Source organism: Mauremys reevesii, linkage group 8 (genome assembly GCF_016161935.1).
Source record: "Mauremys reevesii isolate NIE-2019 linkage group 8, ASM1616193v1, whole genome shotgun sequence".
NCBI lineage: Eukaryota > Metazoa > Chordata > Testudines > Geoemydidae > Mauremys > Mauremys reevesii.
In genome coordinates this window covers 21,738,359-21,764,603 of record NC_052630.1, presented here as the reverse complement: position 1 = coordinate 21,764,603, position 26,245 = coordinate 21,738,359, and the positions used below count along the sequence as shown (strand labels likewise).

Sequence of the window (26,245 nt, the reverse complement as noted above, 5' to 3'; positions counted from 1 at the left end):
GACTTCCATTGAGCATACGGGTCTAAACCTAACCTTAACAGAGTGACATTAATTTATACCAGCTGCGACTTTGGTTCTAAGTGTGTAAGAGATTATATGGAATAGTAGCAGTCACAATTGACAGGTCACAATCCAATTAACTGGACACCTTCCTACCTTTTAGAATCCACTTTTTGCAATAATCCAACTCAAAAATTACTACTACCGTGTATGTTATTTTCCTACACAAACCATAAAGGTGAGGGCATCAGGTAGATGAGAGCAGAGCAGAGGCAAAGAAAGGGTGTGAGTTAAAATATAATTGCTCTCTCTTTTGATAGTTATTGTCTAATGGAGGGTGTATTTCCATTTCTCCTAATTCTTGTCCCACTGCCTTTCTAAGCAAGGCTTTTTCCAGCAATAGTGACAATCCAAAATAAGGTTTCTAAATAGGCATCTGTCTGTTTAATTTCAATATACAGCACATTTCCCTAGATCCCTGTTACTTGGAATCTGTGGGCCTCTGAGACCAGATTTGTTTTTAAGTTTGAGACATTACCTAAAGAGCTGAACAAAGGAATTTAAGTATTGTCACAGTGGCTCATACCATGATACCTTTAATCTACTACCCTGTCTAACAATGGCCTGTATCAGATGCTTCAGAGGGAGGTGCAAGAAAATCTGAAGTGGAGAATTATGGAGTAGTCTGAGAAGCTTCTTCCTAACCCCAAGGAGGGCAATAGTTGAGTTATGCCCTGACACATGAGGGTTTATAGGCATGGTAGATTAAACTAGCTAGGATTACAATTGCTGGAGGTATTATTCATATAAATCATTACTAAACTCTTCGGGCCAGATGTTCCACTGGTTTAAATTAGCACAATTCCATTGAAGTCAATTGAAATTATGCAGATTTACACCAGCTGTGGATCTGGCTCCTTGAATCCTACTAAGGTCTTTGCTCAATAACACTTTGTGACACTGAGTTCCACAGGCTTATGATGAGTCATAGGAAGAAGTTTAAACTTTGCTTTAAATTTATTGGTTTAACCAAGTGACCCCTCTTTACTGGGCTATGTACAGATATAAAGGAGAGTCCCTGCCCCAGAGAGCTTAAAAATCAAGGGGTGTTGCTTCTGTCACCTTTATTCATGTTGGTTAGTACCTGACTCTGCAAGCTGTCCTGTAGATTTCCACAGGACAACTCATGGAGTGCGGGACATGAATAAGGGTAGCACATGAGATCCCAAACAGGGACAAGTGGTGACAGGTGGCTGTAGACCATAATGTGTGTGCGGGGGGGGCGGGGACACCACACATGACACCACCACCACACCATGGCAATGGATACAGGAATAGAATCAGTACAGTGCACTGTCTGGAGACTTCCTAGGGCAGGGGTAGGCAACCTACAGCATGCGTGCTAAAGGTGGCATGCGAGCCAATTTTTGATAGCATGCGGGGTGAGCAGAGCCACTCAGCCCACCACCACTTTGGGGTTCCCGCTGCTGGCCCCTTGCCAGCCAGGGTCCTGCCACTGGTCTCACTCAGTGCCTGCTGCTGGCCTGGGTGAAGGAACCCCAGGCTGGCAGTGGGCTAAGACACCGGCTGGCAGGAGCCAGCAGCTGAAACCCCAGAGTGGGGGTTGGTGGAGATGCTCAGGCCACCAGCAAAACCCCAGAGCTAGGCAGGCTGACCTGCTCAGCCTGCCGCTCTGGGGGTTCCAACTGCTGGCCCCTTGCCAGCCGGGGTCCCCCACAGCCCCACTCACCTTGCTTCAGCACAGGCCTCCAGCCCTGTTCAGCCCTACCAGCTCCACTCACCTCAGCTGCCGATCTGGGGTTCCAGCAGGTTAACAACTGATCACACAGGGTTCTGAGTGCAGCTTTAAGTATTCAAATACATGCCACCAGACATTGGAAAACTTAGCAAAGAAAAGCAAGGACAAGGATCACACTAAACTAATAAGATCTGCATTTTAATTTAATTTTAAATAAAGCTTCTGAAACATTTTGAAAACCTTGTTTACTTTACAAGTAACAGTAATTTGGTTATATATTATAGACTTAGAGAGACCTTCTAAAAAACATTAAAATGTATAACCAGCAAGCGAAGCCTTAAATTAGAGTGTATACATGAAAACTCGGCACACCACCGCTGAAAGGTTGCCAACCCCTGTCCTAGGGTATTTTGAATAAACAAGCAAGAGATAAAAGAGAGGATAGTGGTTCACTGATAAGTAATTGTTTACAAAACCATGAGGATCAGAGACAGATCTGTCCCTAGTAATCAACTATTTAAAGGAAATTGGCAAGATAATCAATCATTAGTTAAAAACCAACTAACAGGTGTAGTGTATGCACATTTTTCTATGAGACAAAAGATATAGTGCTAACCGCTGAGGATAATGTGAGTTCCCCCTCCTGGAGGGAATGCTACAGGGAAATTTGATCAGTGGTCCTTTCAGCTTTTAAAGCTCAGAAGAGATGCAGCAGCCAAACCTGTTTGTGGGCTATAGGTGCTGTACAATGTGTACTCTTCAGTTCTTGGATACTTCACAGCCTTATGCAGAATGCAAGGCTACCTTCATTAGAGACTGAATCTCAGACTGCAGCCAGTTCCTTGGAGCGGATTTGGGAAGAGTCATCATTCAGAAACAATAAAACCTAGTAACCTTTTATCAAATCCACTGCACAGCCTTCCCTATCCCCAGCAATAGCAGTCAGTTGCCAGAGTGATTGAGTAATTAAATCTTTCCTTGTCCCCTCATTAAACACAAGATAATATTCACAAAGCTTTGTCCACTCCCTTCCATAAAATAAGAGAAATTAAGTCATAATGACATCACATGCTCCACAGAGCCAACCCAAGCCAGCTGCCATTGCTTCATTTCGGTGCTCAGACCTGATAAAGTAGGGCTTATCTTCTGCTGGCTGCACTGATGCAGCCAAAACATGCAGCTGCATGTTTTAATTCCTCAGGACTCTATGAAGTTTCCATGGGGGAAGTTTGTTTTGGAGCCATGAAAGATGCCTCTGTGGTTAAAGAAAACTGCCAGTTCAAACTCAAAGGCTCTCAAGCTGCTCTCCAGAAGGGGCTCATGCACCAGTTATTCAGTCTCTCACACAAAGACAACATCCACAGAAGGAGACAGTCACTCTCTCTTCCTAACAGTCAGATCCATGAAGTGGCCATGCTCTTCGGACAGGATCCAAAGCCCACTGGAGTGAATGGAAAGACTCACATGGAGTTAGTTCAGGTCCTTGGTGATGTGGAGTCTAACTAGGAGGAGTGTACTAAACCCTTCCTTCAGTCACAGGAGTTTGCAGTGAGCACAGGTTTGCCCGATCACATCCACATGCCATGGAAGGCCCTTCTCTGTGGATGTGACGGTCAAAGCCGAAAGCTGTTTTAATTCCAATAGCACCATTACTCCCAAAAAAACATTGATCCTTCCAGCAAACTACAGCAATTCTAATACAAACCTATTTAAATGAAGGTTACCAACTCCAGCAGAGCCCAGCAAACCCCTCTTTCTCCACACACACTTCTTGATACACCATCCCTATTCTTTGCCTCTGCTGCCAGTTGGCAGACAGTCATAAGTGCCTCTCACCTTCAGATGGATCATTACTAACAATTCCAGCTGACTGAAAAGAATATTAGCATCAAGTCAAGGGTACAAAGGGAGGTTGCTATAACAATTGCTATAACCTGGGAGGCACATGGACACTATGGTGATCAAAGGCAGTACAAAATGATGGCTAGAAAGATCTCCTTTCATCAAGTAGTACATGCCATATAAAGTTGTACTTTCCACCTTCTACTGCTTTGCTATTTAAGTAAGTCTTTTGGCACCATATAAGCAATAGACTGGATTTGTAGGCGTTTGTGCCCAAAATTAGACTAACTTTGCAAGTGTAGTTGTAGGCATTTGCACAGACAATCACTAGTTAGACAATTTTCCCTATGCATGTACAATCACTACAACAGTAACTTTACAAGCAAGTGATGTACATACATTCTTACATGTGCAATTCTATAAACCTTGACCAATGAGATCAGATGAAATTAGATCAATTCTTTCTTGGTGTAATGCCACTGACTTCATTGGGTTTACCTGGCAGATAAATTTGGCCCATGACACTTAGAGATTTAAGAATTACACTAATATACAAAGTCTAGACTTTGAAATTGCACACTGATAGTAATTATCTTCCAAACACGTGGTGATCTGCTGTTGTAACCTCAAAATAATAAACTTGCCCAGGTAACACATGCTGTGGTATCTAGCAGGTAATCAGAGAAGATTGGTAACATGGTTGTTCAGAATACACCCTGTCAAACAGTCATACTGAAAAGTATTCCCCTGAGCCCCTCAGTCTAAAAGCACTTGTCCCCTTTGGGGTGTTTTGGGCAGAGAGAGCAATATGTTGCAGTGGGTTAACTGTTAACCAGTCTTTAACAAAGTGCATTTAGGGAGGCAATACAGGTATTTTAACGGAGAGCCCTTAAAGGCATTTACTCCGTTGCCTATGGCATTCTGATCAATGACAGCGCCCTCCCTCACGGCTCAGCTACACCTCCTGCTTCAGCTGCAAGGAAATCAACCTGCGTTTAGGGCTTCGCAGCCTCCGAAAGCATAGCGATGCACATAGCGTTAGGCTCAAATAAGAATAGAAGCCGGAGCGCAAGAAAGAGGGAGACACCTTCTCTCCAACTCCAGTGTCACTGCTGATTAGCCCTTTTCCCGGGGCTTGCACCCGCCAGTCATCTCCCTAGTCTCTGTCCAACTAGAACGGGCCACTTCTCCGCACGGTCTGGTCACTATTGGTGCCAGAGCCGTCTCCTCTACAGCCCTTGCCTTCCCCTAGTTCTCCGCTTCGACCCTAGCCCTGCCCTCAAACGCCGGCTGAAAACATCGCCTGGCTTGTGCTTCGTTGCTCTCCCCCCTCGGTCGTTATTTCTCTGTATTGTAGCCTCCTGCAGTGAATGAATCGGGGGATGCGCGCGTGGTTCGGAACCGGAGCTACCAAGCGGAGTTGTCTTGCCGCAACTCTTGGAGGTGGCAATGCCCCAGGAGCGCACGGGCTCTGCGCCCTGCCCGGGCTGGCGGGAGCGGCTTCCTCCACGGAGGACGGGCTGGTTTGTTCCCCAGTGTGAAAGGGACGCGGAACTGACACTGCAGGTAGCGAAGTTCAAAGTCTCCCCCGTAGGAGAGCTCCTGTCCGCCGCCCTCCCAGACCTGTCACCCCAAGGCTAATTCGGAGCACGTACCCCGGACAGACTCCGCCGCTGCCTCCGGAGCCACTCTGCCCCCACGGCCCTTCGCGCACCCCGGGGGCAGGTCTCGGCGGGCCGGGCGCTCCCTCAGGGTCCCCGGCGGGATCGCTGCGGGAAGGGGAGGGCAGCGGCGCCTTACCATTGCCGTGTGCGCCGCCTGGCCCCCCGGGGCATGGCCCAGCTCCCTACGGGGCCGTCCGCATCCTCCCGTCGGCTGGCTGCCTCTCCGGGGGCCGGTCCCAGAGCCCGCTCCCCGCCGCCGCTCTCCCCGGGGCAGGCGCCTCTCCCGGCCAGCCACTAGCAGCTCCCCCGCCGCCTAAGACTAAGTCCCGGCTGCTCCGGTGCCGCCTTTCAAACCCAGGCACCCGCGGCGCGGCCAATCAGCGCCGGCCCGCGGCCTCCCCGCCGCGTCCGCCGGCGGAGCGAGGGAGGAGCCGGGAGGAGCGGGGCAGGCGGGCAGTGGCGGTGCGGGGATCGCGCACTCAGCCGGGACCCTCCCGCTGCGTGTCCGGAGAGTGTCAGCTCTGCTCAGCCGTCAGCCTGCCGGGTCATTGTCCGTGGGGAGTCCCTGCCTGCCCGCAGCGTCCTGCGGGCAGCCTGGCACTTGCGTCCCGGCTCGCCTTCCTTTGGGAGATGTGCCTGGGTCGCCTTCCTTTGGGAGATGTGTCTGGCGTTTCTGTACTAGGGAGGAAGCTAGACAGACGGACATGCGTAGCCCAGGGGTAGGCAACCTATGGCAGGTGTGCGGAAGGCAGCACATGAGCTGATTTTCAGGGGCACTCTCACTGCCCGGGTCTTGGCCATTGGTCTGGGGGGCTCTGCATTTTAATTTAATTTTAAATGAAGCTTTTTAAACATTTTAAAAACCTTATTTACTTTACATACAACAATAGTTTAGTTATAGATTATAGACTTATAGAAAGAGACCTTCTAAAAACATTAAAATGTATTACTGCAAAAAAAACTGAATTAGAGAATAAATATAATGACTCACAGCACTTCTGAAAGGTTGCCGACCCCTGGCGTAGCCAAATCGCCCTGAGCGACCTAGCTCCACGGCCTGCAGAGACACGGGCCTCCGGCTCCACAGGCTCCTGCATCTTCAGGGTGTTGGAAACTTGAATCTAAATCCTGCTCTGAATTTCAAAAATGCTCATTTAAATATGGGGTTGAGCCAAAACCTGGATGTGAGCACCCTAAACTAGAGTGTCTTCACAATCCCAGATCAGGATCCCAGGGAGGGCTGCCCTCTGAGCGCATCTATAACGGAGTGCAGCTTTCAAACAGGAGAGCTGTAAGTGCTGTTCTTCTCTGACCTAGCTGTAAAAATATGACCCTGAGGCTCCTGTTCACTATCTCAGTGGTTTTCTGACCAAATCTGTTCTATTTGCCAGGGAAACGATGTGTTCTCTAATGCCAGCCCTGCAGACCCAGCCTGGGTCTGTGTGTCAAGCTGCAGTCTTTCCACCTATCTTAGCATCACCAGTATCTCCAGCTCTCCAGGACATATTAGGGCCACAGCTACCTCTGTGTAACTGTATGGTCTTCAGATTACACCCTAAGTGATACCTGTGCAATCACATTTCCACTAACAGGCTTATCCAGCTGTGACTGCCTGGAATTTAGTAACCCCTACTGTTGATCATGCACAAGATGGGTCAGAATCCAAAGCCCACTCTATCTTTGTGTTGGCCCTTAGGGCAGAATCAACTAGTTTTTACTATGAATGTCAGCAGATAGGACTCTGATACTCAACAGACCTGCTCTCATTGTGTAAGTCCCTGGTCCTACCATGACATCAGCCCCACAAGGAGCTTAATTGAGTTCAGGTGGATGCCACTGCAGGATTAGGTTCAAAGAAGGTGCCATTTTAACACAGGCATTCTTCAGAGTAGGACCACACTGTAAAAGGGTGTTCCAGTCTTTCTTCTGAACACTCAGCATGGCACTCAGGTTGGGGCATAAAAAGGGCTATTTACACCAAAGTGCAAATTTATGGGAAAATGGACAGTCTATAAAGGTGCCTGTATTTATGAGAAAGGCTATCTACTACACTATAGCACATAATAGTGGTTGAACTTTTTCAAATTTTCAAAAATACAACAAACATTTTTCACAGAAAACCCCCATTTTTTTCAATATTTCATCCTTTCCCATTTCCAACCCATTCATAGAGTGGTTGAGATTTAGATAGAAAACTTTCAACAATGGTCTGTGAAAATTTGTCAGCTTTTTCCACCAGCTCTAACAACTTAGTTGCACTAAATCTGACACACAAGGCCACCATACAAATTATTTTTGTTCATTACATACATTTATTAGATGTTCATCACTTTGGTAATGAAATGCAAGATTAAGAATAATAATTGATAATATATTATGTGTTAAGAAAACTATTGGCAGGGTTGGATCCAGGAAGAAATGCCGTCTCCAACCACAAACCACAAACTTTGGCCCCACAGCACAGGCTGTATCCATTGGTCTATACTGGCCTGAGAGGAGCCCTCCCAAAGCTGAAGGTTAATTTTAATGAATTCTCAACATTTTGTATCTTCCCAGTACTGGGAGCTTTCAGTGCCGCTTGCGATCATAACTTTTGTTATTAAGATTAAACCTACTTCTCTTTGCCTCAGTCTTGTGGTTTTAGCTCCTACTGACAGATCCTGATACTGCTGTACCTGCACACACACACACACACAAACACACACTCACTCTCTGTCTCTCTCTCTCTCACTGTGATCTCCTCCTCCAATGGAGTAGATACTTCCATGGCATACTGTCTGGCAGCCTTCCTGCTATCACAATTCGTCTGAGACAATATCAGCAACAACTACCACGGCACTATTGTGTGTAATTGTAAGTCTGACAAAATAAAATGATAAACCTCAGAGCGTATAGGTCCCAATCCGGCAACATATTTAAACACTGACTTAACTCTAGCATGAGTGGTGCTGTTGAAGTCAATGGATTTACTCACATGCTTGAAGTTAAGCATATGCTTTGCTGGATCAGAAACATATATACAGTAGAACCGCAGAGTTACAAACACCTTGGGAATGGAGGTTGCTCGTAACTCTGAAATGTTCGTAACTCAGAACAAAACCTTATGGTTGTTCTTTCAAAAGTTTACAACTGAACATTGACTTAATACAGCTTGAAACTTTACTATGCAGAAGAAAAATGCTACTTTCCCTTTTCTTTTTTAGTAATTTACATTTAACACAATGTACTGTACTGTATTTGCTTCTTTCTTTCTTTCTTCTGCTGCTGCCTGATTGCATATTTCCAGTTCCAAATGAGGTGTGCGGTTGACTGGTCAGTTTGTGATTCTGGTGTTCGTAACTTTCTACTGTAGCATAAATCAAAATCACGTCTATCTGCCTATGTTCTTACACTGCAACCAACATTGTGGTACATGAGATCCTGTCCTCTTTCACCCTAATCCATCATACTAAATTGATGACTGAGGATTGATAAATAGGGAGTTGGAACTACATTAAAGAAAATCCCTACCAAACACAGCTTTGTTGCATCACAGCAAAACACTCTGAAAGCTCTGATACACTCTACTGGTCTCTGGATGTTTTTTGGGAAATACACTTTTTTATTTATATTTTATTGATTTATTTCCAAAAATAAGAGATTAGGAAAAAAGACAGAAGAACAGAAAGATAAAGGGAAATACATTCTGAAATCCTGAACCCCTTGGTTTTAATCCAGAAATGTTGGGTCTAATTCAGAGGGTGGTTCCAGTCATCTTGATCTTTTAGAGCAGGGGTAGGCAACCTATGGCACGGGTGCCGAAGGCGGCACACGAGCTGATTTTCAGTGGCAAAATCATGATTCCACCATAGAATCATAGGACTGGAAGGGACCTCGAGAGACCATCTAGTCCACAGTCCTCTGCACTCATGGACTCACACTGCCTGGGTCCTGGCCACTGCTCTGGGGGACTCTGCATTTTATTTAATTTTAAATGAAGCTTCTTAAACATTTTAAAAACCTTATTTACTTTACATACAACAATAGTTTAGTTATATATTATAGACTTATAGAAAGAGACCTTCTAAGAACATTAAAAGGTATTACTGGCACGCAAAAACTTAAATTAGAGTGAATGAATGAAGACTCGGCACATCACTTCTGAAAGGTTGCTGAGCCCTGTTTTAGAGGCTGACCCTCAACAGTGCCGAGAGATTAGAGTACAAAGTAGATCCTGCATTGACAAGTCTCTTATTGGTTCCTGTACTCAGCGTGGAGGTGTTTGTGAGCTCAACTGAGTGACAAGGAAAATTCTTCACATCACACAAATTAAGTTTGATTTTAATGGTGCTATTGAGTCTGTTCTGAGTTCCCAAGGCAGAATCCACCCATTCTGCAGACAGGCTGTGAGTTGGGCCCTCATTGTTTTTATCACTGTTACCTCCAATGTTCACATCTGTGTGTGTATTATGGTAAAGATGTTTGGGGGTAAATATTCTGCACAATAGGAATTAGCCACATGCAGGGCCAGTTCTCCCATCCAGACAAAACAGACAGAACACATAGGGCAGCAAAGTGTTTTTTTGTCATTCTTTAGTGTGTGAGTGACAGCAAATTGGAAGAGGCAGATATTCCCCAGTTAGCCAAGGGCAACAGAAGTGTTGGTGTGTCGGTGCTGGTCATTAATGGAGAAATGTGCAGGACTGATTTCTCCTGCATCATAGAATCATAGGACTGGAAGGGACCTCGAGAGACCATCTAGTCCACAGTCCTCTGCACTCATGGACTAAGTATTATTTAGACCATCCCTGATAGGTGTTTGGTTAACCTGCTCTTAAAAATCTTCAATGATGGAGATTCCACAACCTCCTTAGGCAATTTATTCCAGTGCTTAACCACCCTGACAGTTAGGAAGTTTTTCCTATTGTCCAGCCTAAACCTCCCTTGCTGCAATTGAAGCCCATTGCTTCTTGTGCTATCCTCAGAGGTTAAGAAGAACAATTTTTCTCCCTTCTTCTTGTAACAACCTTTTATGTACTTGAAAACTGTTATCATGTCCACTCTCAGTCTTCTCTTTTCCAGACTAAACAAACCCATTTTTTTCAATCTTCCTTCATAGGTTATGTTTTTTAGACCTTTAAGCATTTTTGTTGCTCTTCTCTGGATTCTCTCCAGTTTGTCCACATCTTTCCTGAAATGTGGCACCCAGAACTGGACACAATACTCCAGTTGAGGCCTAATCAGCGTGGAGTGGAGAAGAAGAATTGTTTCTCTTGTCTTGCTTACAACACTCCTGCTAATATTTCCCAGAATGATGTTTGCTTTTTTTTGCAATAGTGTTACACTGTTGACTCATATTTAGATTGTGGCCCACTATGGCCCCCCGATCCCTTTCCACAGCACTCCTTCCTAGGCAGCCATTTCCCATTTTGTATGTGTGCAACTGATTGTTCCTTCCTAAGAGGAGTACTTTGCATTTGTCCTTATTGAATTTCATCCTATTTACTTTGGACCATTTCTCCAGGTTGCCAAGATAATTTTGAATTATAATCCTATCCTCCAAAGCACTTGAAACCCCTCCCAGCTTGGTATCATCCGCAAACTTTATAAATGTACTCTCTATACCATTATCTAAATCGTTGATGAAGATATTGAACAGAATTAGACCCAGAATTGATCCCTGCGGGACCCCACTCTTTATGCCCTTCCAGCATGACTGTGAACTACTGATAACTACTCTCTGGGAACAGTTTTCCAACCAGTTATGCACCCACCTTATGGTAACTCCATCTAAGTTGCCTTTCCCTAGTTTGTTTATGAGAAGGTCATGGGAGACAGTATCAAAAGCTTTACTAAAGTCAAGATATACCACATCTACCACTTCCCCCCATCCACAAGGCTTGTTACCCTGTCAAAGAAAGCAATCAGGTTGATTTGACAAGATTTGTTCTTAACAAATCCGTGCTGACTGTTACTTATCACCTTATTATCTTCTAGATGTTTGCAAATTGATTGCTTAATTATTTGTTCCATTATCTTTCCCGGTACTGAAGTTAAGCTAACTGGTCTGTAATTCCCTGGGTTGTCCTTATTTCCCTTTTTATAGATTGGCACTAGATTTGCCCTGTTCCAGTCTTCTGGAATCTCTCCCGTCTTCCATGACTTTTCAAAGATAATTGCTAATGGCTCAGATATCTGCTCAGTCAGCTCCTTGAGTATTCCAGGATGCATTTCACCAGGCCCCAGTGACTTGAAGACATCTAACTTGTCTAAGTAATTTTTAACTTGTTCTTTCCCTATGTTAGCTTCTGATCCTACCTCATTTTCACTGGCATTCACTATGTTAGCTGTCCAGTCACTATCAACTTTCTTGGTGAAAACTGAAACAAATAAGTCATTATTGTTCCCCGCCCTCATTGAGTAATGATGTCATAGGTTTATTCCCCACTTTGAACTTTAGCATCCAAAAGATGGGGACCTGCATGGATCCTTCTAAGCTTAAATCCTAGCTTAGATCTCGTTCTTGCTGCTGCCAGCCAGGTTTCAGTGTCTGGCACACTCTCTGTTTCCCCAAAACTTTCCCTGGGAAAACAGATCCAAACTCCTTGGATCTTAACACAAAGGGAAATAAACCATTCCCCCACCTTCTTCCCCCTCCCCTAGTCGTTGGGAGAGATTACCTTGATTCAACTCCTTGAATCTAAACAAAGAAGGATTCACCTCCCCCCACACCTGTCCCTGGTGAGTCAAACTAATTCCCTGAGGTTTCAAACAAGGGAAAAAATCAAACAGGTTCTTAAAAAGAAAAGCTTTTAATTAAAGAAAAAAAAGAAAAGGTAAAATTTAGCTCTGTAAAATCCAGATGGAAGTTTACAGGGTATACAGCTTATAAAACTAGAAAGAGCTAACATCAGTACAAATACAGCAACCAAAAGTAAAACATTTCTCCAGCAAAACACACATTTGCAAATACAGAAATCAATCACAAAGACTAATCCACCTTTCTAATACTCACTATACTGAATAGAAGAGAATACTTCAGGAAGCTTGGAGAGCCTGGATATACATCTGACCCCTCTTAGATCCAAAGAGAGAACAGCCCCCAAAACAAAGAACACAAACAAAGACTTCCCTCCACAGAGATTTGAAATTATATTGTCCCTTGATTGGTCCTCTGGTCAGGTGTCCGTCAGGTTTACTGAGCTTGTTAACCCTTTACAGGTAAAAGAGATATTAACCCTTAACTATCTGTTTATGACAAATGGGCCTACTCTGTCCTTAGTCTTCCTCTTGCTTCTAATGTATTTGTAGCTAGTTTGATCTTGTTTTGTGCCTTGGCCTTTCTAATTTTGTCCCTACATACTTGTGTTATTTGTTTATATTCATCCTTTGTAATTTGACCTAGTTTCCACTTTTTGTAGGTCTCGTTTTTGATTTTTAGATCATTGAAGATCTCCTGGTTAAGTCAGAGTTGTCTTTTGCCTTACTTCATATCTTTCCTATGCAGTGGGATAGTTTGCTCTTATGCCCTTAATAATGTCTCTGAAAAACTGCCAACTATCTTCAATTGTTTTTCCCTTAGACTTGTTTCCCATGGGATCTTACCTACCTTATCTCATCACGATGGGTATCGATGCCTTGATGTCTGATTGATCGGAGTAGAGTGGAAGTTGAGCACTACCTTGCTACAAAACTGTTCATTGGAGCCCAGCACCGTTAGCTATACTGAAGTGCATGCTATAAAGTGGGGGGAAAGACCACTGCAGATAGGAGAAAGAACACAGGAGTCTTGTACCTTGGAACCTTCACAAATCCTAAGGACAGGGAGTGCTGCATGCTAAGACATCATGCTTCTTGATGTATTGCATCAGGCCTTGTTTTAATACAAATTCCCTCCCAGACTATAAATGTGTCCAGCATGAACATGAGGCCAAAATATTAATTCAATTTTTTTAAAAGAAAACCTGGCAGGATTATACAGAGTGGGAAAGTAGAGGGGGGCATTTTTTCCTCTGTAATAATAACAAATCAAGGATCTAGTTTTAAAGAAAAACCTGGCAGGATTATACAGAGCGGGAAAGTAGACGGGGGCGTTTTTTCCTCTGTAATAATAACAAATCAAGGATCTAGTTTTAAAGAAACTCTAAATGATTCATTGACACTGAATCACAACCAGTCCTCAATGGAATTCTGTCTTTGCTGCTGGGGTTGTAACTCTGATGACATTTTGCATGACTGCTGGCTGCGGTCTCAATCATAGATATGAGAAAGGGGATAAAAAAGCCAAGCCAGCCAGGTCAGTTTTATGTGTGCGGCACGGTCCCTTTGAAAGCACACAGTCTCCTTTGCCTGGTTACTGGGGTTGCTTCCACTCACCCCCTCCCCCAAAAGCTGAATATATGAAGTTTCATAGGATTATATGACTTATTAGATCCATTCCCCTGCATAGAACAGAATTGCATCCTCCTTTTTAGTCCAATCTAAGATTAAAATATTGAATCCATTTTAAGGTTTAACACTTCCTTGCCCTCTCACTCCAAAGCAACTGTTTGGAGGTTACCTCTGAATAGGGTTTGTTCTTGGACCAATCATATGAGTCCAGGCCCAAGTGGCAATGTCCAGATCTGGAATTTGAATACCCCAACATTCAGGGCTGTTAGAATTCAGCTGGGTTCAGTCCATCAGAAAGAGATGAGCCATTTGCAAAATGTGGATTTAGTTCTGGGTTCAGATTTTGAATACCATCAGAATTCAGGAGTGTTGAGACCCAGCATTCTAGTCTGGGACCAGCTCAGTCCTTCAGGTGTATTACAGTCTCTGTGCTACCACTATCTTCTTTTCTATAATTTAGTAGTAGTAGTAGTAGTAGTAGTATTTCTTTGTCATTCCAGTAGCACACACAATATGCTAGGTGCTTTCCAAACAGAAAATAGGGCACAGTTCCCAGCCAACAACTCACAGTCTGCAGAAAGAGGGCAAGGGAGTGGTCCAAAGCACAAGTGGTCAAGGTGGTGAATGGCCATATGTTGGTGATGAAGGTTAGAGTAGCACAAAGGGGTTTTGCTCGGGGGAACTGGTGCACTTGGAAACAGCCCGACCAATTTGCTTTCAGTGTTCGGGTGCAACATTTTCAAAAGACGTGTTGATTCTAGTGAGGTGACCGGAGTCTGAGGAAAAACAACTCTCCCTCCACAACTTTTGTGTGCAGTAACTTAGGTGGATGCGAGGTTTCAAGGGATGAAAGAGCTCCCATTATCTCCTCTATCTAGGTATCACCTTTACATCTGATACATGTAACTTCATGGCAGCCTTTCTGTTCCTCTTACAATGGGCTCATTTGTTCTCATCAGCATATCTTAGATCAAATTAGATTGGACCCAAATACATTCCTGATACTGGTGAGGGAGAGTGCTGGGGGAAAATACCTTTATTTTTTCTTAATTGTGTTGCTACTTTGTCTCCACTGGCAAGAGTTCAGTTAGTTCAATGAAGTTTTCTGTCTTGGTCACATACTCTTTTACCAACTGTACCACAGGTGCTTGATGTGTGCTTAGTTTACATGTGTATACCTGGAGGGCAGAGTCAGTTTAGCTTGCATGTGTGTGTTTGATATGTGTGTGTGATCAGTGTGTGTGCACAGTTTGTGTGATATAAGGTAGATTATCAGAAAGGTCAGTTTCCTCACACTACCTTAGGATGACTTGTCACATTTTACCCAGGAGAAGAATTAGCTGTGGTAATTCATCATACTGTATTTGTAATGCTATGTGGAAATACAAATCTAAAATCCAAATTTAGAAATGCTCAATCCTACCTTTCTGCTTTAAAGGTGAGAATTTGTATTAGTTTTTAATAGTGTATCAATAATTATTCATAATATATACCTTGCTTTTCATTAGTGGCTTCCATCTGAAGGTCGCAAATTATTTTATAAGCATTAAAGGACTAATCCTCACAGTGGCCCTTCATAAAGTATTTATTACCTCAAGAGTATAAATGGGGAAACTGAGGCATCAAGCAGCTGTGCCAGGGTCATGCAGTGAGTTAGCAGCAGCGCTGGGAACAGAACCCTGAACTCCTGACTCCCAGAGTCAGAGTATTAAATATGTCTAATACATAGTAACAAAATGTTCTCTCTTTCATTCTTTGTGGGAAATAAATTTAAGATTCCCTTGTTCTCCATTTACAATGTGTGAATAGAAAGCAAGCCATGTGTCAAACAACCCATTAGGAATGCATGCACTGGGATAGGGGGTTGTCAGGGCTGATAAACAGATCCTTCCTAAATCTGAGCCGACCCTCATATCTTCCAGCCGGCAAACGTTGTGCTTATGTGTCCCTCCAGCTCATTTTCTGCTTTCCATCCTCATGGCATTGCTAGGTAATGTTGCTAGGCAGCATGTATGCAAATAGGTGGTCAGTCACCGTTTTGGGACAGTACTGACTTTAAACACATTTTCTTTTTGTCTTTTTGAACATGCCAATTCAGTTCCTTTTAAAAATATACAGCTCAGTGAAACGAAAGAGAGAAGATGCCGCAGGGCATGAGACCAGATGACATGTGGAGGTCTCTGTGCTATTGCATTCCTTAGACCAAAAATATGTCCAATAAGGAGAAAATTCTTCCAAACTGCTGCAAAGTTAGAAAAAAACCACATGCCTCACAGTTTGTTCTTTAGCAATACCTGGCATTTACTAGAACCCCTTTCTGCCAAGGACCTCAAAGTGCCTTACAAACACGAATTAATGAAGTCTTATACCTCCTCACTCCAGTTTATAGGTGGAGAATCTGATGCATAGTTAGTTGTACTGCAGCGATAGCTCTGCTAGCAAATGTCAACATCTGTCAATGAAAACACAGACAATCTTTTCACTTTTTTTGTGGAAGATTTGTCTCTTTTTTCAACCAGCTGTAGCTAGAGGTGTCGTATTGCAAATTTCTTGTTATTTTTCTATCAAGGCACAATTCATCACAGGGGTAAATAGGTATTGCTACTCCAGGTTAAAAATTCTCAAATGAATGTGCTATTTCTACACTGGGACACCCCCTATGGTAGGGGGTGTTTCCCAAAATTACAAGTTTTGTCAGCATGTTGGGCAAAAGAGTACAGCTGGGTAAAATAATTTTCAGCTAATAGTTTATTTGCCCAGCCATGAAGTTTCAAGGTAACTGAACCTGTTTGTGAAATCTGGTCAAATTTGGTGAATAGTTTCAGCTGGAAAAAAAAAAGAGGATTTTTTTCCCTAGAAAAAATCAAAGTGTTTCATTTCAAAACAAGGGTTTGTTTTGAAGTTTAACTAGATTTAACCAAAAACAAAGGGTAAAAAACCTTAGTGAGGAGGAAAGATAGCTCCCTTGGCTAAGAGAAGGGACTGTGGTTTATATGTATCTAGAAATGACAGCAGGGCTGTGTGTTCTATGGGTAGACAGTTGCTGTGTGTGTCTGGGTGTGAGTGTGGGTGTATGCCCACACAATAGGGTTCCTATCTGATCTTGCACATGTGCAGACGGTGCCTCTCTGGCTGTTGCTGTGAGTGCACATGCCACTCATGCTTTCAGAGTGTGTCCATGTGACCTGTGTGTGCATACATTGGGCATCCCTGCGAATGCATATCGTATCTCAGCACCCACCTTACCCTCTGTACTTCAGGGTGATGAATTCCATCCTACAGATCCAAGGGCAATTAAGCACCCTCGCTTCTCCATTCTCAAGGTGGCAAAATGTACCCTTATGGTGACTGGTGAGAAGAGGTCAATCTCTCCAAAGAGCATCTGGTGCATCCAAGCCATCAACCCTTCCAGATTAGATTTTCTCAATTCCACAAGGAGTAAAAAAAGGGGGGCATGTGGGGGGAAGAATCGTATCATAGGCACTTTAAAAAGTGAAAGAAGAAAGGGAGAAAAGGTTTCTGCATCCCACACACATTGTTCTCTTTCAGCTGCTAGCTTGTTAAACACCCCGTTAGCCGGCTTGTGTGAGTCATGCAGTCAAATGAAAGGAGCCCCCACAGTGCCAACTTGGATTCGGTCCTTAGCCAGGAAAGTTTGCTAAGAGCTTTGATTTTCAAGAGAGACTTTAGCTGAGTTTGTTTTGTCTCTGTTCTCCTGCAGGAAAGTTTTCATTTAGGAAGGGGTTTGATTGGGGAGTGTAAGTGATAGATGGGCAGCAGGGGGCAAACTCCTGTCCAGCATCCTGCATTCCCTGCCAGACGTTCAACGAGTTTGCTTGTTCTAGTCTCTCACCATGCTGGTCTTGCAGCGTCCAGCTCCTGGGTCTGGGTTCCCCCCAAACCTCCCAACTCCTGATCAAACACAGAAGGAATTGACCTGGACTGTGGCTTCTACCAGAGGGGAAGGTCTCTGGGCTGTTTCCCGACCCACGGGGTGAATCTGTGAGGCAAGCAAATCCGCCAATAAGCACAGGACCCACCAAGGTAGAGGAGGAACTTTGTCACAGTATGTAGAGACAGGGTTGCATGGGGGTACTGACCTAGATCCACAACCACTACACCTTTGAACACTGTAAGGGAAGAAAGCAACCAAATATAAGCGGCCAAACCCAGATCACAGTCCACATGGTGTATAACTATATGCAAGTGTGAATAACAGAGGCAAGTGACTCACATTCCCAGGCCATTGTGATCACCTATTCTGACCTCCTGTATAACACAGGCCAGAGAACTTTCCCAGAACAATCCCTTTTGAAATGTACATATGTAGTGTTTTGTATTATAGCATACGTATGTAGACATTCAGATGCAATGGTAATGAGCTACATGAAATGCCTATGAAATACAATTTTGAGTTGATAATGGGGACCTCTAATAATGGATTTGTGCAAAGCAACAGTGTGATGTGGTGGGACTCACCACTCTGGCACCTCCTGCTGGCTGTCATGGGAATTAGCTCTGCTCAACAGGACTCCCTCCTCTGGTGGCCACGCCACTGTCACTTTTGTTCCTGGACCCATGCCACTCCCAGGAATGTGGTGTCCACTTCAGTGACACTACTCTCCGGCTGTGCCACACTCCATGTTCTCCCCTTCCAGAGGGACCTGCAGTCTCAGTCCAGCCACTCCCTCAGTGGCAACTGCAGTCCATTGTCCCAGGGCTGCTCCCCATGTGGCTCCAGCACCCTCTTCTGCCCTTACATCAGGGCCTCAGCCTGCAGCCCCTAGCAGCCAGCCAGGAGCTTTCTCTAGCTCCCCCAGTCCCTGCTTGCAGCACTGCTCTGTCCCAGGTGCTGGCGCTCCTTCTTCCTGCTAGGAGCCTGGTCTTCTCCCCTGGAGCTCCAGTCAGCTACTCAAGCTGCTCTGCCCCACAGCTCTTCTTATATGGGCCATCCAGGCCCTGATTGGCTGCTTCTCCCAGCCCTTCTCTGATTGGCTGCCTCCTGCATAGCCTCCCTAGGGCTCTATTAACCCCTTAGAGCCCAGTGTGGGGCAGGCGCCGCATCACAAACAGAAAAGTTGAACAAACTAAGTTATTATTTTAAGAAGAGAATTTTTCTTCCTGCAACAGATTTCCTGAATAAAATTGCCAAACAATATCTAAAAATTAAGAAAAAACGGCTGTAAGAAATCGTAGTAACCTTGCAAGATTTTCCATCCCTTTATTAATTGTACTTGAACTGAGCAATCCTATACAAAAGAAAAACATTACTAACTGCAACTTTATGAGGCTGCTTTTTCAGCCTTCACCATGGCTTATTTTTATGAGTTTTACCTCTCTTTCTGGTCTCAGAATGCCCACAAGCTCTGTGTGTGTTTTTCTACTTCATTCCTTCTCTGAAATTGTTTAATAGAACACAGTATTACCGTATTTTTCCGTGTATAAGACTATACTTTTTTTTAAAAAAATCGTTAGAAAAAAAAATGGTCGTCTTATTATAACACGGAAGTGAGGAGAACCGCGAACCGCTGGCTGCGAAACTGCCCCTGAACCCTGCTCCTGACTGCCCCCCATCCATCCTTTCTGACTGCCCCAACCCCCCCCACCCCCCCCCCTTCCCCCCCCAATCCCCCTCCTCCTGCCCCCCCCCCCCCCCCCCACCCCCCCTCCCCACCCCCCTGCCTCTCCCCTCTCCCTCCCCCTCCCCCCCCCTGCCCTGGCGTGGCTGGCGGCTGGCGGCGCTACAGTCCAGCTGGGGCTGGGAGGGCGGGGCCGGGGGCAGCTGGCGGCAGGGGAGGGAGGGCCGAGCCGCGGGGCGGAGGATGCGCGGGGCGGCCGGGAGCGAGGCGCGAGCTGCGCCGCGGCCGCCGCCGAGCTGCCAGCCGGCCGCCGCCCCGCCGCGCCGCCCCGCAGAGCGGCCGAGGGGCGGGGCCGTGGCAGAGCCGGGCATCTGCGGGGGCTGGAGGCACAGCGGGGAGCCGGCATCGCGCGGCTGCAGATCCGGGACGCGGCAGGGCCGGGCCGGGGGGGGGCAGGGGCGGCAGCCGGGGGGGCGCCGGGCGGGGGCGGGGGCAGGGCGGGGCCGGCGGGGGGAGGCGGGCGGGGCGGGGGGCGCGGCGGGAGCGCGGGGCCGGAGGCGGCAGGAGGACGCGGGGCGGAGGGGGCGGCGGGAGTCGGGAGGGGGGCGCGGGCGGGGGAGGGAGCAGGGCGGGGGCGCCGGCCGGGAAGGCGGGCGCGCAGAGGGGACCAACTCCCTCCCCCTCTCCTCCTCTTCTACCTGGCGGCTTCCTTCCTGGCCTGCTGGCCTGGGCGGCCTGAGGCAAAACAAAGCAAAAACAAAACAAAAAAAAACAAAAAAAAAAACAAACAAAACAAAAAAGGGCAAAACAGGAGGAAGAAAAACGAGAGGGGCCGCACCCCTCCTCCTGCCCCCGACCCCCCCTGCCTGCCCTGCCTGCCCTCCTCTGCTGCCTCGCCAGCCACTGCCGGCTGCCTACAGGGCTACAAAAAAGTGAACAATGGCCAAAAAAAAAAAAAAAAAAATGAAAAATAGGATTGGGTGTGGAATGCCCAGCACGAGCTGCCAGCTAGCTTGCCTGCACTCCCTGCCAGCTGGGTGCCTGAATCACTCACCTCAAAACCTCACGCAACGAACCACGAAACCACCACTGCAAACACTGACCTTATGTAAGAATGCGTAAACCAGTGGTGGAGGAACACAGGACCGGGGTGGAGAGCGCGCAGGGAGATGCGAGAGGCGTGGAAAAGACAAAAAGGGAATAAAAAAAAAATGTCTGTCGGAAATAAAAAAAAAATAAAAAAAGAAATAAATAAATAAAAAAAAAAAATATAAATAAGAAAAAATAAAACTGAAAAAAGACGCAGAGAGATAAGAAGAGACAGTTTGGAGAGACAGAGAGACAGTCCTCCCTCTGAGGAGAAAAAGAGAGAAGGCTTAAGAAACCAAAAAAGAAAAGAACAGAGAAAAGAGCAAAAAGAAGGCCAAAAAAAAAGGCCAAAAGAGGGAGTAGGAGAAGCAGTGGAGCAGCACTTGGATTGAGGCTTAAGCAGCAGAAGCAAGTATGTGTTAATTCAAAAGCAGCAAGATCAGGTTGCATAGCATAGCAGTGCACCTTGATAGATGACTCACCTGCGAGATAATGACTTTCAGGTGAACTGCCACAGAAGTCTTCACCCAGACCAGATGCAAGAAGAGCACTTGCATCTACAGAACCTGCTTACTCTTCTGCTCTTTCACTGGCACATATGCTGCTGAGATTAATATCAGGTAGTACTACAAGATCCAACTTGCTAAGAGGTAAATGATAATTGGGAAGAGGAAAATTGAAATGAAATGGTGAATTTGAGGTTTTACAATTTTGTAAGGAGAGAAGGGTTGGCAATGAGACAGAGGATGAAAGAGAAAATGAAAGTTAAGTTAGACAGGTAAAAATAAAGATAAAATAAGGTAGTTAAAAAATATAAAAATACCATTTAATGATTTTGATCAAAGATAACATTTTGAAAATTTTCAGATTGCTTCGTTGGAATCAAGATTGCAAACAGAAAAACAACACTGAAAACAGTACAAAATAAAACAAAAAAGACACATCAAAACAACAAAACTGAATGCAAGTGGCCTTGAAACTTGCTACTATACTGCCTCTTATTTACAAACATGCTTGCATTATTTAAGAGACCCTAACCACCTGAGAAAATATGACCAATATCATGAAGGATGTGCATGAGAAGATGAATTATTGGGAGGGATGGAATGAAGGAAGGCATGAGATTTGGTTTAGTTTGGCCAGACCTTTGGGGCTCTTAAAGAGTTCAGAGCACAAGAATCTGAAAGACAAAGAAGACAGCAACAGAAAGATACAGTTGTGGCAGTTATTTGCACAGCTACTTACAGGTCAGCTACAGCCACTAGGTGTTTCCAAGAAGAAGCCAGTCAGCTACATGAGAGAAATAGATGGATTCAAAGGTAGAGTGAGGGTAGATGAGAGAAGAAAAGAGTCTGGAAAAAAAAAAAGAACAACCTGAGGTAAAAAATTGGGGTTAAAAAAAACAAAATAACTGTGTCTGACTCATGAAATGTGAGGTCCAACCAAGAAGCAATATGGTGACAAAACTGTGTGAAGAACTTCAAGAGGCTGATCTCATATATAAGAAGTAGACATCAGTAGGAAGAAGTCATACTAATAGAAGAGAAGAAATGATAGTGCAGAAGAAGTGAGAAGATGAAGAAGGCACAATAGAGCAATAAAGGCTGAGAAAAGTGGATGCAATAATAGATAGTGATTGATAAAAAGATAAGTGTAATGCTATGTAAATATATACTAATTAATAAATAAAAATGTAAATATTTAATGTTGGGTGTTTTTATTTAAAAATTTTTTATTTTAAAAAAAATTTATTCTTAAAAAAGTTAAATATTTATTAAAAAAAGTATTTCTCTTCTCTGACTGGGAGAATGCAACAATTATGACAAGGCTCCTAGTACAAATGTTCACAGAAAGCAAATGTATTTTCTGCAGGCATTGAGCGAGGAAGCTTACAAAATTCTTCCTATGAGCATTTGCATAGGTAAAGCTCCATCACGCAGATGTTGGAGGAACCTGAACACAGAAGACGGGGTGGAGGTGAGCACAGATGAAAGGAATTAATTAAAAAATTTAAACAAATATGCACTGAAAATGTCTTACAGTAAATAATATGTACATTGTGCAAGCCTTGTCTGAGAGTGTGAATAAGAATGTAGGTGCTTCACAATGTGTGTGTGTGTGTGTGTCTAAGGGTGTGCAAGTTCAAATGTGAATTGAAATAACTAAAATTTTAGGCCAACATTATCTAAGTTAGGTGCATAATCTTACTCTCCTTTATTTAGGTTACTAAACAAGTTACTTGATTTTCAGAAGTCCTGACGATAATGGGAGGTGCTGGATGGCCAAAACTTTTGAAAATTAGGTTACTTAATTAGGTGGCTAAATATGGACTTAGGAGCCTAACTTCAAGCACTGATCCCTGGTCTTAAATGTGTTCAAAATAAGGAGAAAAAGATGTGGCTTTCCTTTTCCTGGCTCTACTTACCACCTCAGAGAATGAGAGAAATGGAAGGCAGAGTGGTATCTCTTTTCTTTGTTTGCTTTCTATACTTACATCCAGATTTCAGTGTGACATTCTATACCTTGGAGGAGCGTACTGTAACCCTCATATTCCTCATTTTCATATAATCTTGATCTTACATATAAAGCATGCCTTGTAAGATATCAGGGGAAAGGTTATGATCTGCTGAAAGTCATTTCTCTAGCCATATATTTGTATCCTTAATGCAGAGGAAGTTATGAGAATTGTGTTGTATCATGGTCACTAAAAACATGCTGTAAGTTGGGGAATCAGCCAGATATTAGCTCCCCAGAGGCAACAGCAAGGAAAGTAACCAATGCCCGGGCGGGGTGTCAAACAACCCATCGTGCAGCAAGGGAGCTACAATGCAATGACTCACCTGCATGAGGTCACACCAGGGGAATTGCTCAACCTTGCTTGGAGAGACTCAGCAATACCCCCCAGACATGCCTGGACTTGTGCTCCCCAAGCACATGGACTGAGGGTATAAAACAGACAGAGTGGACACATACTGGGCCCTTCTCCTGCCCCCACCTTCGCTGTAAGCAACTAAGACACTGAGAAGAAGACAGGACTCCAACAGAGGAAATTCACCCAGGTTTAAGGAACAAACCTGTATATTAAGGACTGCAATATCCAGTGGGGTGAGAAAAACTGCTTTATCTAGATGTTGCCCAGTCTAATAGGGTTGAGAGTTTAGACTGCATGCTTATATTTTCTTTTCTTTTGGTAACCACTGACTTTTTGCCTATCACTTAATATCACTTAAAATCTACCTTTTATAGTCAATAAATTTGTTTAATTGTTTATCTTTATCACTGAGTTTGTATGAAGTGTGGGGAAAATCTGCTCAGTTTTGCAAAGGCTGGTGTATGTCCACTTTCCATTGTTGAAGTGGTGAACCAATTAATAAATTTGCACTGCCCAACTTGAGCAGTGCAAGATGGTATATTCCTGAGGTACAGTTCTAGGGACTAGGGGGATTTGGCTGATGCCTTTCTCTGTGTGATTCATGAGGGGCTCTGGGAGCATTCATGCAATATAGCTGGGTGTGGTGATCCATATTCAGTTGTGCTGAGTGATCACAGCTCCTGGAGGGGTTGCTGCTGGTCACTAGCAAGGCATTGTGAGAGACAGCCCAGGCTGGGGAGAGTTCAGGGGGCACAGTCCCAGGGTGCATCCTGGTCCCAAGCTGCACCCCAGGGGAATCCCATCACATTCAGATCCTCAAATTAAGGTATTGACAATGGTTTCTGTAGAAAGTCTCTCTCTCTCCAGACCTCTGAGTAAAAGAAACAAAAATATAACAACATTTTGAAAACCCCTGAGGATGCCTTTAAATTGCTTTTCTATACATACAAATATCATGACTGTAAAATCCTGGGAGCTTCCACGGTTAGAAGCACATGGTGTGTATCCCATTGGAGAACTGGGAATCTCCCCTTCCATACTCCAGTTACTATAGCTGCAAGGCAGAGAGGCAGGATGGTCCAATGGTTTAAGGTACTAGCCTAGGACTTAGGTTCTATTCCCTCATGCCCCAGGTTTTCAGTATGCCCATAGATAAGGCTCTGTGCCTCAGTTCCCTATCTGTAAAATGGGTTATGAAAGAACCACCCTTCCTTGCAGGGGCTTAGTGAGAATAAATACCTTAAAAATTGTGTGGCACTCAGACAGATAGAAGCCATATTGGTGCCTAACAGAGGCTAGTGCAAGACTGAATGTTGCCCATCCTGGGCTTCAAGCCATTGCTATTCTGGGGAGAAAAAAAAAACATTTCTCTGACAGGTGCCTTTTTGCTTTTCAGAATGGTGGTAGTTTGACATCACTAAGAGTCTGAGTCCCAGGAGCAATAGACTAGTGAGCCAAGATATACGATAAATAAATTTATCACATAACCCAAAATGTATCACATACTTATCAGGACCACATAGGTGGGAAAGAGAGACAGAGTGTGAGATTAGAGCTGATCAAGTTATTCACTGCAATTAAATTAGTTTATACATTTAACCCTTTATTGTTCTTTGTCAGTTGTTGGGAAACGGAACTCACTTTCCATAGCACCAGTTAAGGCAATGGAGGGTCTCCCGCTGACTTCTGCAAATGTTGGCTCCTGTCCTTAATGCCCAGTCCTACAAACACTAAGGCACCTGCTTAACTTTAAGAAGTGGGTGGGTCCATTGAATTCAACAGGACTATTCATAGGCATAAAGTTAAGCAGGGTCCTATTTGCTATTCAGACCTGTACCATTCATAGTTTTAAGGTAAAACAGCCTACTTTGCATACTGTTCACTTTTAATAATTTGCTATGTGTTATTTGTGGGGTGGGATTGGTCGGCTAAGTAACTTGGTATTGTTTCTGCCCCCTGATTGGGTGCTGGAAACTTTTGAAACAGAAGAATGATGGGTGGCAAGTGGTGAACAACAAATAGCAATTAGTGAATACTCTTATTTGTGCACAAATATGCTTGTTTGCATGCAACTCCAGAACATCAGTGTGAACAAAACTGATGTTATAGGTTCCTCCCCCACTTGGAGCTGTTGGGTTCCAAGATGGGGACCTGCATGGACTCCTCTAAACTAAAATCCTAGTTTAGATCTGGTTTTCGCTGCCACCAGTTACGTTTAAAGTGGATAACACACTGCCTGTCCCCCAAGCTTCCCCTGGGGAACCCAGATTCAAACCCCTTGAATCTCACCAGAGAGAGAGAAACAGCCAGTTCCCCTCCCCCACTTCCGTCTCTCCAGCCTGCTCCGGAGAGATTACACACCAAGTCAAATCCTTGACTCAACACAAAGAGGGACTCATCTCCCCGTCCCCTTCCCTAGTCCTTGGGGAAAATACCTTGATTCAAACTCCTTGAATCTCTACACACAGGGAAGCAGCCCACTTCCCCCCTCCCTCTCTCCTAGCCACTCTGGAGAGATACACACCGATTCAACTCTGTGAATCACCCTCAGGAGGAACTCACTCTTCCCCCCTCCCCTTCCCTTGACTCTCCACAAGAGAAGGACTTAACCAAGTCCAAAGAAAAGAAAAGAATTTATTAAAAGAACAAAAAAAGAAAGTATACTATCTCTGTTATACCAGGATGCAAAAATACAGGGTCTAACTTATAAAAACTGGAGAGACTTCCCCTCCCTCCTCCTCAGCATAATCAAAGTAACAGCAAACAGGAATAAAGAATTCCTTCAGTAAACACACAATTGCAAATGTAGAAATCAAATTATAAGACTAATCTGCCTTTCTAATACTCACTATACTGGATAGTAGGAAATACTCCAGGAGAACTTGGAGACATGACTGGCCTCTCTTAGATCCAAAGAGAGAACACAGAGCAAACAAGGAACCCAGACAAAGACTTCCCTCCACAGAGATTTGAAATTATCCTGTCCCTTGATTGGTCCTCTGGTCAGGTGTTTTTCAGGTTACTGAGCTTGTTAACCCTTTCCAGGTTAAAGAGACCTTAACCCTGATCT

The 26,245-nt window shown here is 44.5% G+C and overlaps 1 protein-coding gene across 6 annotated transcripts in view; it reads right to left on the bottom strand.

Moving 5' to 3' along the window:
* HTR4 (5-hydroxytryptamine receptor 4) overlaps positions 1-5,571 on the bottom strand; it is a 213,068-nt gene extending 207,497 nt beyond the window's left edge. For all 6 annotated transcript variants that reach the window (XR_005584171.1, XR_005584172.1, XM_039486718.1 and 3 more), the window contains exon 1: positions 5,402-5,571. The gene's annotated coding sequence lies outside the window, so the exon portion shown is untranslated. The remainder of the gene's footprint in view (positions 1-5,401) is intronic.
* Between the last annotated feature and the right edge of the window lie 20,674 nt (positions 5,572-26,245).